Source organism: Cricetulus griseus, chromosome 5, assembly GCF_003668045.3.
Source record: "Cricetulus griseus strain 17A/GY chromosome 5, alternate assembly CriGri-PICRH-1.0, whole genome shotgun sequence".
Taxonomy (NCBI): domain Eukaryota; kingdom Metazoa; phylum Chordata; class Mammalia; order Rodentia; family Cricetidae; genus Cricetulus; species Cricetulus griseus.
Window position 1 is genome coordinate 89,800,577 of NC_048598.1, and position 11,824 is coordinate 89,812,400.

At 43.0% G+C, this 11,824-nt stretch overlaps 1 long non-coding RNA gene across 7 annotated transcripts in view; it reads left to right on the top strand.

Annotated features, from left to right (window-relative positions):
• Positions 1-7,629, top strand: part of LOC103162079 — a 26,913-nt gene extending 19,284 nt beyond the window's left edge. For all 7 annotated transcript variants that reach the window (XR_004770224.1, XR_004770228.1, XR_004770227.1 and 4 more), the window contains one exon: positions 6,765-7,629. This is a non-coding gene — a long non-coding RNA (uncharacterized LOC103162079). The remainder of the gene's footprint in view (positions 1-6,764) is intronic.
• Positions 7,630-11,824: the final 4,195 nt, after the last annotated feature.

The following is an 11,824-nucleotide window of genomic DNA, read 5'->3' on the forward strand; positions in this document are numbered from 1 at the left end:
TCTAGGGTTAGAATGACCTTTCACGGGGGTCCCCTAAGACTACCAGAAAACACAGACATTTTCATTATGATTCATAACAGTAGCAAAACTACAGTGATGAAGTAGTAAGGAAAATACTCTTATGGTTAGGGGTCACCACAACATGAAGAACTGTATTAAAGGGTCACTGTAGGCAGACTTTTCTGTCCCACCAGCCGTTCCCCAAATAACCACACAGAGACTTAATATTAAGTTTAAATGCTGAGCCAATAGCTTAGGCTTGTTTTTAGCTAGCTCTTACAACTTAAATTAACCCATTTCTATTCATCTATGTACTGCCCCAAGGCTTGTTTATCTCATGTACATACTTCCCATCCTGCTTGCTCTGCATCTCATGGCATCCCCTCTCATTCTACCCTTCTGCCCATCATTCTCTCTGCCCCCCAAACCCTGCCTAACCATTTTCCAGTCTGCTTTTTATTAACAATGAAAGCAACATATTTTCACAGAGTACAGAAGGATTATTCCATAGCAGGTAGAGCACAGCATTAGGAAGGTTGAGAACCACTGGCCTAGAGCAACCTAGTTCATTTTCCTTTCCATCATTTTCTTTGCTCCGATTCTTTAAAAACTAGTCTGTCTCAAAGGACTGTGACATTACACCCAGGCAATAGGGGGAAAGACACTGTTGGCACCTGTGTTGAAAAACAAAAGCAAAGTGACTTCCTGACCCTGAGTGCTTTGCTAGCTTGGTTGGGGTCATGGGGAGCCATTTTCACAAAAAGAAGTTGCCTTGTTGAGTTACCTTTGTTTCGAACGACATTGAGAATGTTTCTTTGTAGCACCATGGAGCCTTTTTCAACTCTTAGTGGGTTTAGGTGTCAGAAAACTCAGTTGCCACAAAGCTGTTCTAAACAGGCAGCTTGTGATTGGTCATTAAGGATGATGAGCCATGGGCTGGAGAGATGGCTCAGAGGTTAAAAGCACTGACTGTTCTTTCAGAGGTCCTGAGTTCAAATCCCAGCAACCATATGGTGGCTCACAACCATCTGTTATGAGATCTGGTGCCCTCTTCTGGTGTGTAGATATACATGGAAGCAGAATGTTGTATACATAATAAATAATAAAGAAAGAAAGAAAGAATGAATGAATGAATGAATGAAAGAATGATGAGCCAGGCGTTGGTGGCACCCACCTTTAATCCCAGCACTCAGGAGGCAGAGGCAGGTGGATCTCTGTGATTTCAAGGCCAGCCTGGTCTCCAGAGCAAGTGCCAGGATAGGCTCCAAAGCTACACAGAGAAACCCTGTCTCGAAAAAACAAAATAACAACAAAAAAAAAAAGAAGAAGAAGAAGAAGAAGAAGAAGAAGAAGAAGAAGAAAAATGATGAAAAGGAACAATAGGAGGGCAAGTAAGCCAGGTTTGTTGAGCCATAGGGAAATCCAAGGCTCTCGTCTGTGTTCAGAGTGAGCCTGACTGGCTCATACTGTATATAAAGAAGACACTTATTTGGGATGAACCTTATTAGTTAGTTTGAACCTGTGTGGGGAATATGGATTGGTTGCTGGGTAGGTTGGGTGAAAGGGCACAGGCTTGGGGTAGCTTGCCTGCTGAGGGAGGAAAAAGAAAAGCCCACTGAGAAGTTCTGAAGGGAGGAATGAAGGTGAGGGTGTAATGATTTCACTAGACCCAAGATAAATGATAAATGGGTGTTTACTGGGGAACACTTAACACAGAAAAATACAAAGAACCTCGGGAGCAGTTCTCTGCCCTTCCTACTGGATCCGCTGACCCAAGAGAACCACACAAAAAGAAGTCATGACTCAAGCTTCCCTCTTTCTACTTCCATCTGCGTGAAGCCACGCCCAAAGGAATGGGGCCACCATTACAGGCAAGACCAGCTAAAGAGGAAGATCCTGGAAATAAAAAGAACAAAGGGCTGGACCAGCCCACGTTCTGTTCCCAAGCTCATCAATTGGGTAGTGTAGTATAAAACCTCAATGCTTTGGGAGCTGACTATGGGGTCTGCCAGGATATACAGACATTTTGTTTTCCTTGGGCCTGTAACCCTAAATGCCTACAAACTTCTCCATACCACAGACACTCACCATATAGACACCAGATAAACTATGGTGGTTTGAATAAGAATGGCCCCCATAGACTCATAGATTAGGGAGTGGTACTATTTGAACCAATTAGGATGTGGCCTTGTTGGAGGAAGTATGTCACTGGGGGTGGGCTTTGAGGTTTCAAAAGCCTAAGCCAGGCCCAATGACTCGCTCTGCCTGCTGCCAACTGCCTGTGGATGTGGATGTAGAACTCTCAGTTCCTTCTCCATGTCTGCCTGCATGCCACCATGCCTCCTGCCAAGATGATAATGGCCTAAACTTCTGAAACTATAAGCCAGCCCCAAGTAAATGCTTTCCTTTATAAGAGTTGCTGTGATCATGGTGTCTCTTCACAGCAAAAGAAAACTGACTTTGACACATACCTCATACACTGCACAAATTTGAACATACACTGTACAGCCTACATCTCTAAACAACAGGGTAATCTTGTTTTTAAACATAATGTAAAAATATCTAGTTAAACCATTAATAAATAGAATCTAGTAACCCGCTGTGACAAAGTGGGACTCATTCCAGGCTGATTCAATTTTAGAAAATCTATTAGTATAATTCATTGTCTAAGTAGTCAAGGGGGAAAAGCCATGATCTCCTTAAAAGATACATATTAAAAATGCAATAAGTTGGCCAGGCGTTAGTGGCGCATGCCTTTAATCCCAGCACTCAGAAGGAAGAGGCAAGCAGATCTCTGTGAGTTCGAGGCCAGCCTGGTCTCCAGAGTGAGTGCCAGGATAGGCTCCAAAGCTACACAAAGAAACCCTGTCTTCGAAAAATAAAACAAAACAAAAAATGCAAGAAGTTTGAACATTCAACCACAGTAAACTAATAACACTGACAAAAACATTTATTTTGCACTTATGCAGTAGGCCCTCCTGATGTGTTTGTATGCATCTTCTCACTCAGTGAATGACATCATGACCTATCTATTGTCTTCATTTCATAGACCAGGTTGCTAAAGCCTAGCAAAGTCAAGAATCTTGCCTCAGGTCACACATACCTAGGAAGCAGATTGCATATAGCCATTAATGTTCTTGATGCCGAAGAAGAAGAAGAAGAAGAAGAAGAAGAAGAAGAAGAAGAAGAAGAAGAAGAAGAAGAAGAAGAAGAAGAAGAAGAAGAAGAAGGAAAGAAAGAAAAAATGAAGAATATTAGGACACATCCATAATATAACAGATACATGCATCTCAAGTCATGTTATGACTCATCATCACAACAGAAAAGTAGTGGGAATGTTTTCATTAAAATCAACAAAACAAGATTATTTACTATTACTGTCGTTGCTTAACATTCTTTGTGGGGAGAAAAATGAAGCTAATACAATTAGACAAGACAACCAATAGAATTTTGTGTGTAGTGACCTGTGTCTAGAGTATTAGCTCTTCAGGAGAGTGAGGCAAAAGCTTCTCTTGCTCTCAGGAGTTAATGGCTAGCCTGGGCAGAACAGGGAGCCACTGATTTAAAAAAGTGCAAGAGCCGGATTGTGGTGGCACACACCTTTAGTCCCAGCACATGGGAGGCAGAGGGGGGAGGGGATCTCTATGAGTTAGAGGCCAGCCTGGTCTACAAAGCAGGTTCCAGGACAGCCAGGGATGTTACACAGAGAAACCCTGTCTTGAAAAACAAGCAAAGAAACAAAAATGTAGAAGGGAGAGGAACCAATCAGTTACAAGTGTTGCAAGAGAGGTGGCAAGCTGCATGTAATGTGAGGATACACTTGAAACTCTGAGAGAAACAAGTACAAATCCATCAGATACAGTGTGAGAGTTCAGAGAGTGTAGAGGCGAGCACTTCAGATCCAAACCTTAACAGGATGAAAAGTTATGGTGGCTATCTCAATTGTCTAGTCATTTGTGGATGGGCTTTCTGGCACGCCTGTGGGAGATTGTCTTGATTAGGTTGAGGTGGGAAGACCTGCCCACTAAGTGTGACACTATTCCCTGGACTGAGATCCTGACCCCTATAAAAAGGAAAAGGTATAAATAGTAATAATAATAATAGATTTATTATTGTTGTTTTTTCTTTTTTCCTTTTTAAATTTTTTTTAAAAAAATTATTTTTAATTTTACATACCAACCCCAGTTCCCCCTCCATCCCTTTTCCCAGTCCCCTCCCTCCTCATCCCCCCATCCAGTCCTCACAGGGAGCAAAGTGTTCCTTGGAGAGCCAACAAAGTCTGGCCTACCAAGCTGAGGCAGGACCAAGCCCCTCCCTGCTACATTAAGGCTGAGCAAGGTATCCTACCATGGGGAATGAGCTCTAAAAAGCCTTTTGCTTTATTCTTGCTGACTGTAGATGCAATGCGAATGGCTACTTCGAATTCCTGACTTGACTTCTCAATTGAACTGAGAACTCAAATAAACCCGTCTTTACGTAAGGCAGTGGCTTTTGCCCATATAGTTTGTCACAATGACAGAGAAGTAGTTGAGACAATCTACGAGACTTCAGAGAAGACAAGAGGGGACACCCCGCTCAGCATGTAGGTGACACCATTTTATAGGCATTTTGTCACTTCTTTAAGGGAATACTAAGCTGTAGTAAAAGTAACAAAGTAACTAAAACTTGGCCTATTCACAACATATTGAAGACAGATTAGTAAACTGAAATATGAGAGGCATGAGGAGATCCAAATTTATGTTTTTAAAAGTCACAACATGCTAGTATGCGAGTAGCTAACACACCCGTATCCTTTTCATGAGTAGTTATTTGGGATGGCAAAGAAAGAGGAGAAAATGAAGGGATTTCTCTGCAATATTGCATGTAATTGTAAAATTTAGTTATTTAAAAAAAAATGGCACATACTATGTTCATCATCAGAAAAAGAAAATTCATATTATAAATTAGACCTCACCTTACTCTCTTACTTCTGGTTTTACTTTTTTGTTTAGTGTGGTGTGTGTGTGTGTGTGTGTGTGTGTGTGTGTGTGTGTGTGTGTGGTGTTGCAGACTGAACACAGGGATTCGAGCGTGCTAGGTAACTGTTCTACTGCTGAGCCCCTGTGGTTTGAATGAGGTGTCCCCTACTGTCTCGGCATTTGAACACTTGGTCCCCAGTTAGTGGTACTATTTGGGAGGCTGAGGAGGTGTGGCCTTGCTGGAGGAAATATGTCACTGGGTACAGGTTGGAGGTTTAAAAGCCATGTGTCATTCCCAATTTACTCTCTGCTTCCTGTTTGCAGTTTGAGATGTGAGCTCTTAACTGTTCCTGTTACTGTGTCTACTGTGACGATTCCCTGCCATAATGAACTCTTATCTCTCTAGAACATAAGCCCCCCCCACTTTTTTTTTTTTTTTTTTTTGCTTCTGTAAGTTGCCTTTGTGGTGTTTTATCACAGCACATAAAAGTCACAAATTCAGGCACATTGTGTCTGAGTTGTAGAATCTCTCTTACCGGAAAGGCTGCAATGATCTTGGTTTTCTAAAATTCAGCTTTCTGACAGAGTCCTATATAGAACGTTGATAATCATTAAGAAGCTTGGTATGCCACATATATGTCTGACCTTCTGACCCTGTGTTCCCCCTCAGACCCAGCTAACCTTTACACTCAGTGTGGAGCACCCTGTTCTTCTAATTCCCACAGAAGTCATGCTTGAGGGCAGGGGAAGGGGAGGGCTGGCGACAGGTACACTAGCTGATGGTGAAGGGACCAGCTCCCCATTTCGGCAGCCATAACAGCCGAACATGTACTTGCCTGACCTTGTCTTGGTCACTAGGAGGTCAGATGTCTGCCCCTTTCAGCAGCTATGACAGTAACTCGTGCTTGTCTGACCTTGCCTTGGTCACTAGGAGGTCAGATGCCTGCCTCGTGGCAAGGAACCAATCAGAAGTTAGCTGGTGGTGCTATGCTTTACAGCTCTGGGTGTGCTTTATGGACAAGTGCACAGCAATGATGCACAGAGCATAGCAACCACCTTGGGAGGGGCTATGGGCCATAACAACCAGTTGACCAATCAACACAGGGAAAACCCTCCAAGCCTGGAGGCACACCAATCCTGAGCCTGTGCGTATCCCTAGACACTCCCCTTATGCTGCCCTATAAGATCTCTATGCTGTGGCTTCAAAGCATATTTCCTAGCCACCCGCCATGGTGGATGGGTGAAAGGCCCGAGCTAACATGAGGTTAGCTAGTTAAACAACTACAATAAAGCCTTGTGCAGTTTGCATCAAGCTTTTGACTCCGCATGGTGATTGGGGTGGCTGGGGTCCTGGGCTGAGATCCTGGGGGCCTGAGTCTCGGGGGGTCTTTCAATGGTCATGGGAGAGGTTTTCACAGAGTATTAGAAAAAAATCACCGAAGGACACACACACACACACACACACACACACACACACACACACACACACCAATCTGGGTCACTTAATATAAAAATAAATCATCTTACATGTCTCTAACCTCGGAGGTCATCTTTCTATTACAAGACAGTGTGATAAACTATCCTTTTAAAAACTAGGTAGAAGTTTTTGAATTATGTCCATTGTTTAAGAACTCCAGGAAGGGTGTGATTCATTTGACTTAACTTTCCATCTCAAGTGGTAAAAATTAAAAGTTTAAGGCTCAGAATCAAAAGGAATTCTTGGTTTGTGGGAAATTTCCACTGACTTCCTTGCTGTCCAAGGGTTCGGGATAATTAAGATTTTTCTCTCTTTTCTTTTCTTCCTAGAACATTTAATCAAGGCCACCCACAGCCTAGAGTTGAAGAAGTCCCCAGCTGAGCGATTTACTCACCCACAAAGCAAACAGGGAAGACACCAGCCTGGGGGTGGGGAGCTAGATGTTGCTTCACTGGCAGCCCCTCCCCTGAGAACTGGGGATCCAGGAGGAGGCCGAAAACAGGGAGCTCCCCCTGGAAACTCTACGCCTCAGCCCTGACAACTCTCCTCCTCCAGCTAAGCACAGAACTGATTGGTTAGGTCATAAAATAAATAATGCTTATTAAGCCCAATTACCGTGGAACACAAAGCAATTATGAAAACCACGGAGAGAAAGATCTACTTGCTTCTTAACTTCAGGAATGGCAGGACACCATGCAGATACTCAGACTTGCAGAATTCATTGTTTCCTTATCCAGCCTGCCATGACCATCTCCATTCAAGGAGGGGAAGAAGGAGAAACAGAAGGGAGGAAGGGAGGGAGATGGAGGGGGAAGGAGAAGAGGGAGACTACTGTCCATGAGAATGTGCCTATCTGTAGACCTACTCAGAGGAGACTAGAGCCCCAAGGCTGCTGTCCCTCGATCAGGCCAAAATGTTCGAGTTAACCCCCCACCGCACCCCCCTTTCTCTGCTAGTGCTAGAGGTAAGATGTGGAGTCCAGAGTAAGGCTGAAATTTCACAGGCCACTTACATTTTGGACTCTCCCCACCCCCCTTCTTTTTAAAAAGCTGGTAACCAGCATGAAAGACATTGTGGTTGGTATCCTCATAACTAAAATATAGCTTCATTTCTGCTCATGGAAATATGTAGTCAATTAGCTATAATGTGGTCCAGACTCCCTTTGATATTCTAAAATAAAAACATTCCAAGTTATTTACTGGAGAAGAGTCCTTTCTAAGCACTCCCAGTAGCTGCTGTTTTCAATAATTGCTGCTTTTAGTGGGTGTGGGGCATTCTGGGTGGACTGGTGTGTGTAACTCAAAGGTCTCCACTGTTATCTCTGGATTTAAAATAATAACCACAAGAGTTTGCTCTGAGATACTAGTACTGAAGTTCATTCACGGATATGAAACGGTTTTTGTATGCCTTTCTCTTTTCGGGCCAGAGGAGAGGGGAACAGAGCAAGGGTGGAAGCAACAGGCAAGGAGACCCTTCTACCTACCCCTAGAGATCGTGCTCCAAGGACAATCCAGGGAGTCGCCCTTAATGTGGCCTTGACTAAAAAAGCGGCTCCCAAATCCTTGTTCTTGGACATAGTGGGGCCGATGCCTGTGGATTTCCCGGGGAACAATAATTGCAAAAGCTAAGCAAAACAGAACAGCTGGCTTACCGCTGATTGGAGGGGGTGCTGCAGGATCTTGAGTCTTAGCCTACCGGACTCGACTCGACTATGTCTTGATCTGTTTTATGTTGCTGTAATAGGCTACCTAAGACTAAGCCATTTATTAAAACCACAGATTCTTTCTTACAGGTCTAGGGGGTGGGAAGTTCAAGGTGGAGGGACCTGCATCTTCCATGGCCCTTCCTGCTGTATCATCATCATCCCACAGTAGAAGGTAGAGGGCAAGGAGATGAGCATCCAGATAGAAGTGGGGGCGGAGCAAAGGGAGCCACGCTCATCCTTTTAAGAAATTGCGTCTGTGACGATGTCAGTCCACTCTCACATTAACTGTTAATTCATTCATGAAGGAAGGTAGAGCCCTGGTGACCTGGTCATCTTTCAAAGGACTTCTCTCAACACGTGGAGTCATGGGGATTTAGTCTCCAACACAGGGAAGTTCACATCCTGTGTGGCACCCATGGACTTGGAAGCCATGGTTCTCATTTACAGTTAGCATTTTGGGTAGTTGCCTGCTGTATGTGACCCCAAGCAAAACCAACCGGCTCCTCCAAGCCGCACATTGACTATGTATGAAACGATGACTTCGCTTGCTTGTTTGTTAAGTTATTTGGTCTTTGCTGTATTTGTGTTGACCTTGAACTCTTCTGCTTCTTGGCTGCTAAGGTAACAAATTAGTGAATCTATCATTAAGTCCCGAATCAAAAGATCGTCTTCTGTATCCAATGAGATTAGACATCTAGAGTGTTTGTCTATCTGAGTGTATTCCAGAAGGTCAGCTAAAGCAGATGTTTAAAACGCAGTGATGTTTGTGCTAAATGGCAAGAAAAACAAGTAAAAAGAGCCAGATTCTAGATTGTCCTGAGTATTCATCTAACTGGAGAGATAAGGAGCAAACAAAAAGGCATGAAGCCTGCCTATAACCTGGACTACATGAGATAGTGTCTCAAAGTAAATGAAGAAATAAATAAGGCAGAGATACAGAATATATAGAATATATGCCCATCCCAGCAGTCCATGGGACCATCTGAAAAACAGACCAGGTTCTAGTGCGTAAATCAAGACTTACCAAAGGCAAAATAATTGAAATAATTTATGCATCTTTATCAGATCATGGTGCAATATAACTATAAATTAACAGCAAGCAGAAACTACAGAAAGACCTAGAGATTGAAACATATACTCAGAAGATCAGTGGGCCATTGAAGAAATTTTGGAAGAAATTTAAAACTTACTAGGATGAAATGAAAATAAAAGCACAGTTTACCAGATTGTTCCGACATAGCTATGGCAGTACTTTTTAGCTAAAATTTTATTTATTTTTTAGTTCTGTGCCCAGTTCTTTTCTCTTTAGAAAAATTACTTCTTCTTTCTCTTACACACACACACACACACACACACACACTATATATATATATATATATATATATATATATATATATATATGTGTGCCAGTAATTACACCATGGAGGACTATGGTTCTCCTCTCCCCTGCAACCATTGACCGTTTAGGGTTCCCCTGAGAGGGGATGTTGATGGGCTCAGTCTTGTTCAGGTCCTGCTGTGAGTTCATGGAACAACTGCTACATCATGTCTGTGAGACATTATTTACAGCTCATATTCCTAGCCTTCAGCTCTTAAATCCTTTCTGCTTCTTTTTCCATGATATCTCTTCAGGCTGAGAAGGAGTGTGCAGATGTCTCCATCTAGGGCAAAACCCTTGATAGTCACTTTCCTTAGCACGTTGATCAGTCATGGGTCTCTATGTTAATCCCCATCCCCTGCAAGCAGAAGCTTCTATGATCAAGGCTGAGAGTAGCATGCTTTATGGGCATCAGCATAAATATTTAGAAGGCATCGTCACAGTGCTTTGTTTTGGTTGACGCCCCACCCCCATTCTCTGCTGTACCCCTTGCTCCCAGTGTTCTCTGTTCTACTTTCATACCCATGTGTTCTACTGCCCTTCTTAGTGCTTTTTCCATAAAATATTCTTTTTTTCCCTATTTCATGTTTCCCTTTTCTAGTTTTCTGGCATTTATACACATTACTTCCACCTAGGTACACATATTTAATAATTAGAAGCTAAGAGCTCTATATAAGGGAGAACATACAGTATTTGTCTCCCCAAGCTTGGGTTATCATTGCTTAGTATGTTTTCAATTTCCATCCTTTCATTTTTGTGTCAGCCTGACACAGGCTAGGGTCATTGGGGAAAAGGGAACATTGGTTGAGAAAATGCCTCCACTACCATGTCTGCCTGCACTTGGCCATGCTCCCCACCACGATTATAATAGACCAAACCTCTGAAACTCTAAGCGAGCCACTCCAATTAAATGTTTTCTTTATAAGAGTTGCCGTGGTCATGGTGTCTCTTCACAGCAACAAAAACCTGAATGACAAGCTGTAAGTGCTTACATCATGGAATCAGAAAGACCTCAAATAAATAACCTAATGATGTACCTCAAAGGTTTAGAGAACCAAGAACAAGCCAAACTCAAAAGTAGTGGTAAGAAATAACAAAGATAACATGGGGAAGGGCTCAGGCCCAGCCCAGGATGATGTGGTGGACTTTGCGGAGCCCCCGTTGAGGGTCCTACCCTGCCTGGGGAGTGGAGGGTGGATGGGGTGGGGGGTAGGTCAGGGGTTGGGGAGAAGGGATGGGGGTGAGGGGAGGGAGAGGGAGAAGGGATTGACATGTGAAACAAGCTTGTTCTTAATTTGAACTAATAAAATTTAAAAAAAAAGAAATAACAAAGATAAGGGGAAACTGCAGGACATAGAATGTTGGGACCCAGCCCCCACAAGGGTCTCTGTGCATTGTTTTCCAGCATAACCATAGGTACCTCCTGTTTTCCTTGTCTTGCCTAGTTTCTGCATCCTATTATGAACGTTTCTTATTTTGAAACATTATGCCTTGCCTCCATCCAGTTCTTGCTTTGTTGGCTGTGGGCGGCTGTTATGGTTTCCTTGTTTATGACAGGGCATGGGAATGTGTTCTGCTAGCAGGTGGTGTTTTTCCATCTCTTCATATATAAACTGCTGGCTGCAATAAACCGATGGCATTTGCTTCTACCGAATGACCCAAGATGTGTCCTTCTTAATCCTCAGACTGTTGCCTTGTTTGGGTTTTTGGTTGCTGGCACTGGTGCCAGTGACAATAGAGGGGCATTCAAGGTTGTCTTGATCTACACAGAGAACTGCAGGCCAGTCAGAGCTGCATAATGAGACCCTATCTCCAATTGGCACAGGTGGGGAGTGGAGGGGTGCAGAAATTACTTAAATAGAAACATACAAAAAAAAGCTATAGAATTAGTCAAATAAAGAGTTGTTTCTTTGAAAGCATAAACAAAATTGACAAGCTCCATAAAAACTAAATTAACCACAAGAAAGAAAAAGGTCAAATTAATGAAATTAAAGATGAGGGTTGCAGAGATGTCTCGGGGGGATGAAGTGCTGTGTAAGTATGCAGACTAGAGTTTGTATGCCCAGCATCCATGGAAATGCCAGACAGGGGTGACATCCCACCAGAAATTCTGAGCCCTCAGAGGTCAGAGACAGGATCCTGGGAGCTAAACTAGACAAATCAGTAGGCTAAATACTCAGCGATAGACCTTTCCTTAGTAAATAAAGCAGAGAGGAAATAAATCATTAGAATACTTTGAAAACTTATAGTCTAAAAAGCTGGAAAAATCTAGAAGAAAGGCGTGAATACCAAGACACACATGACCT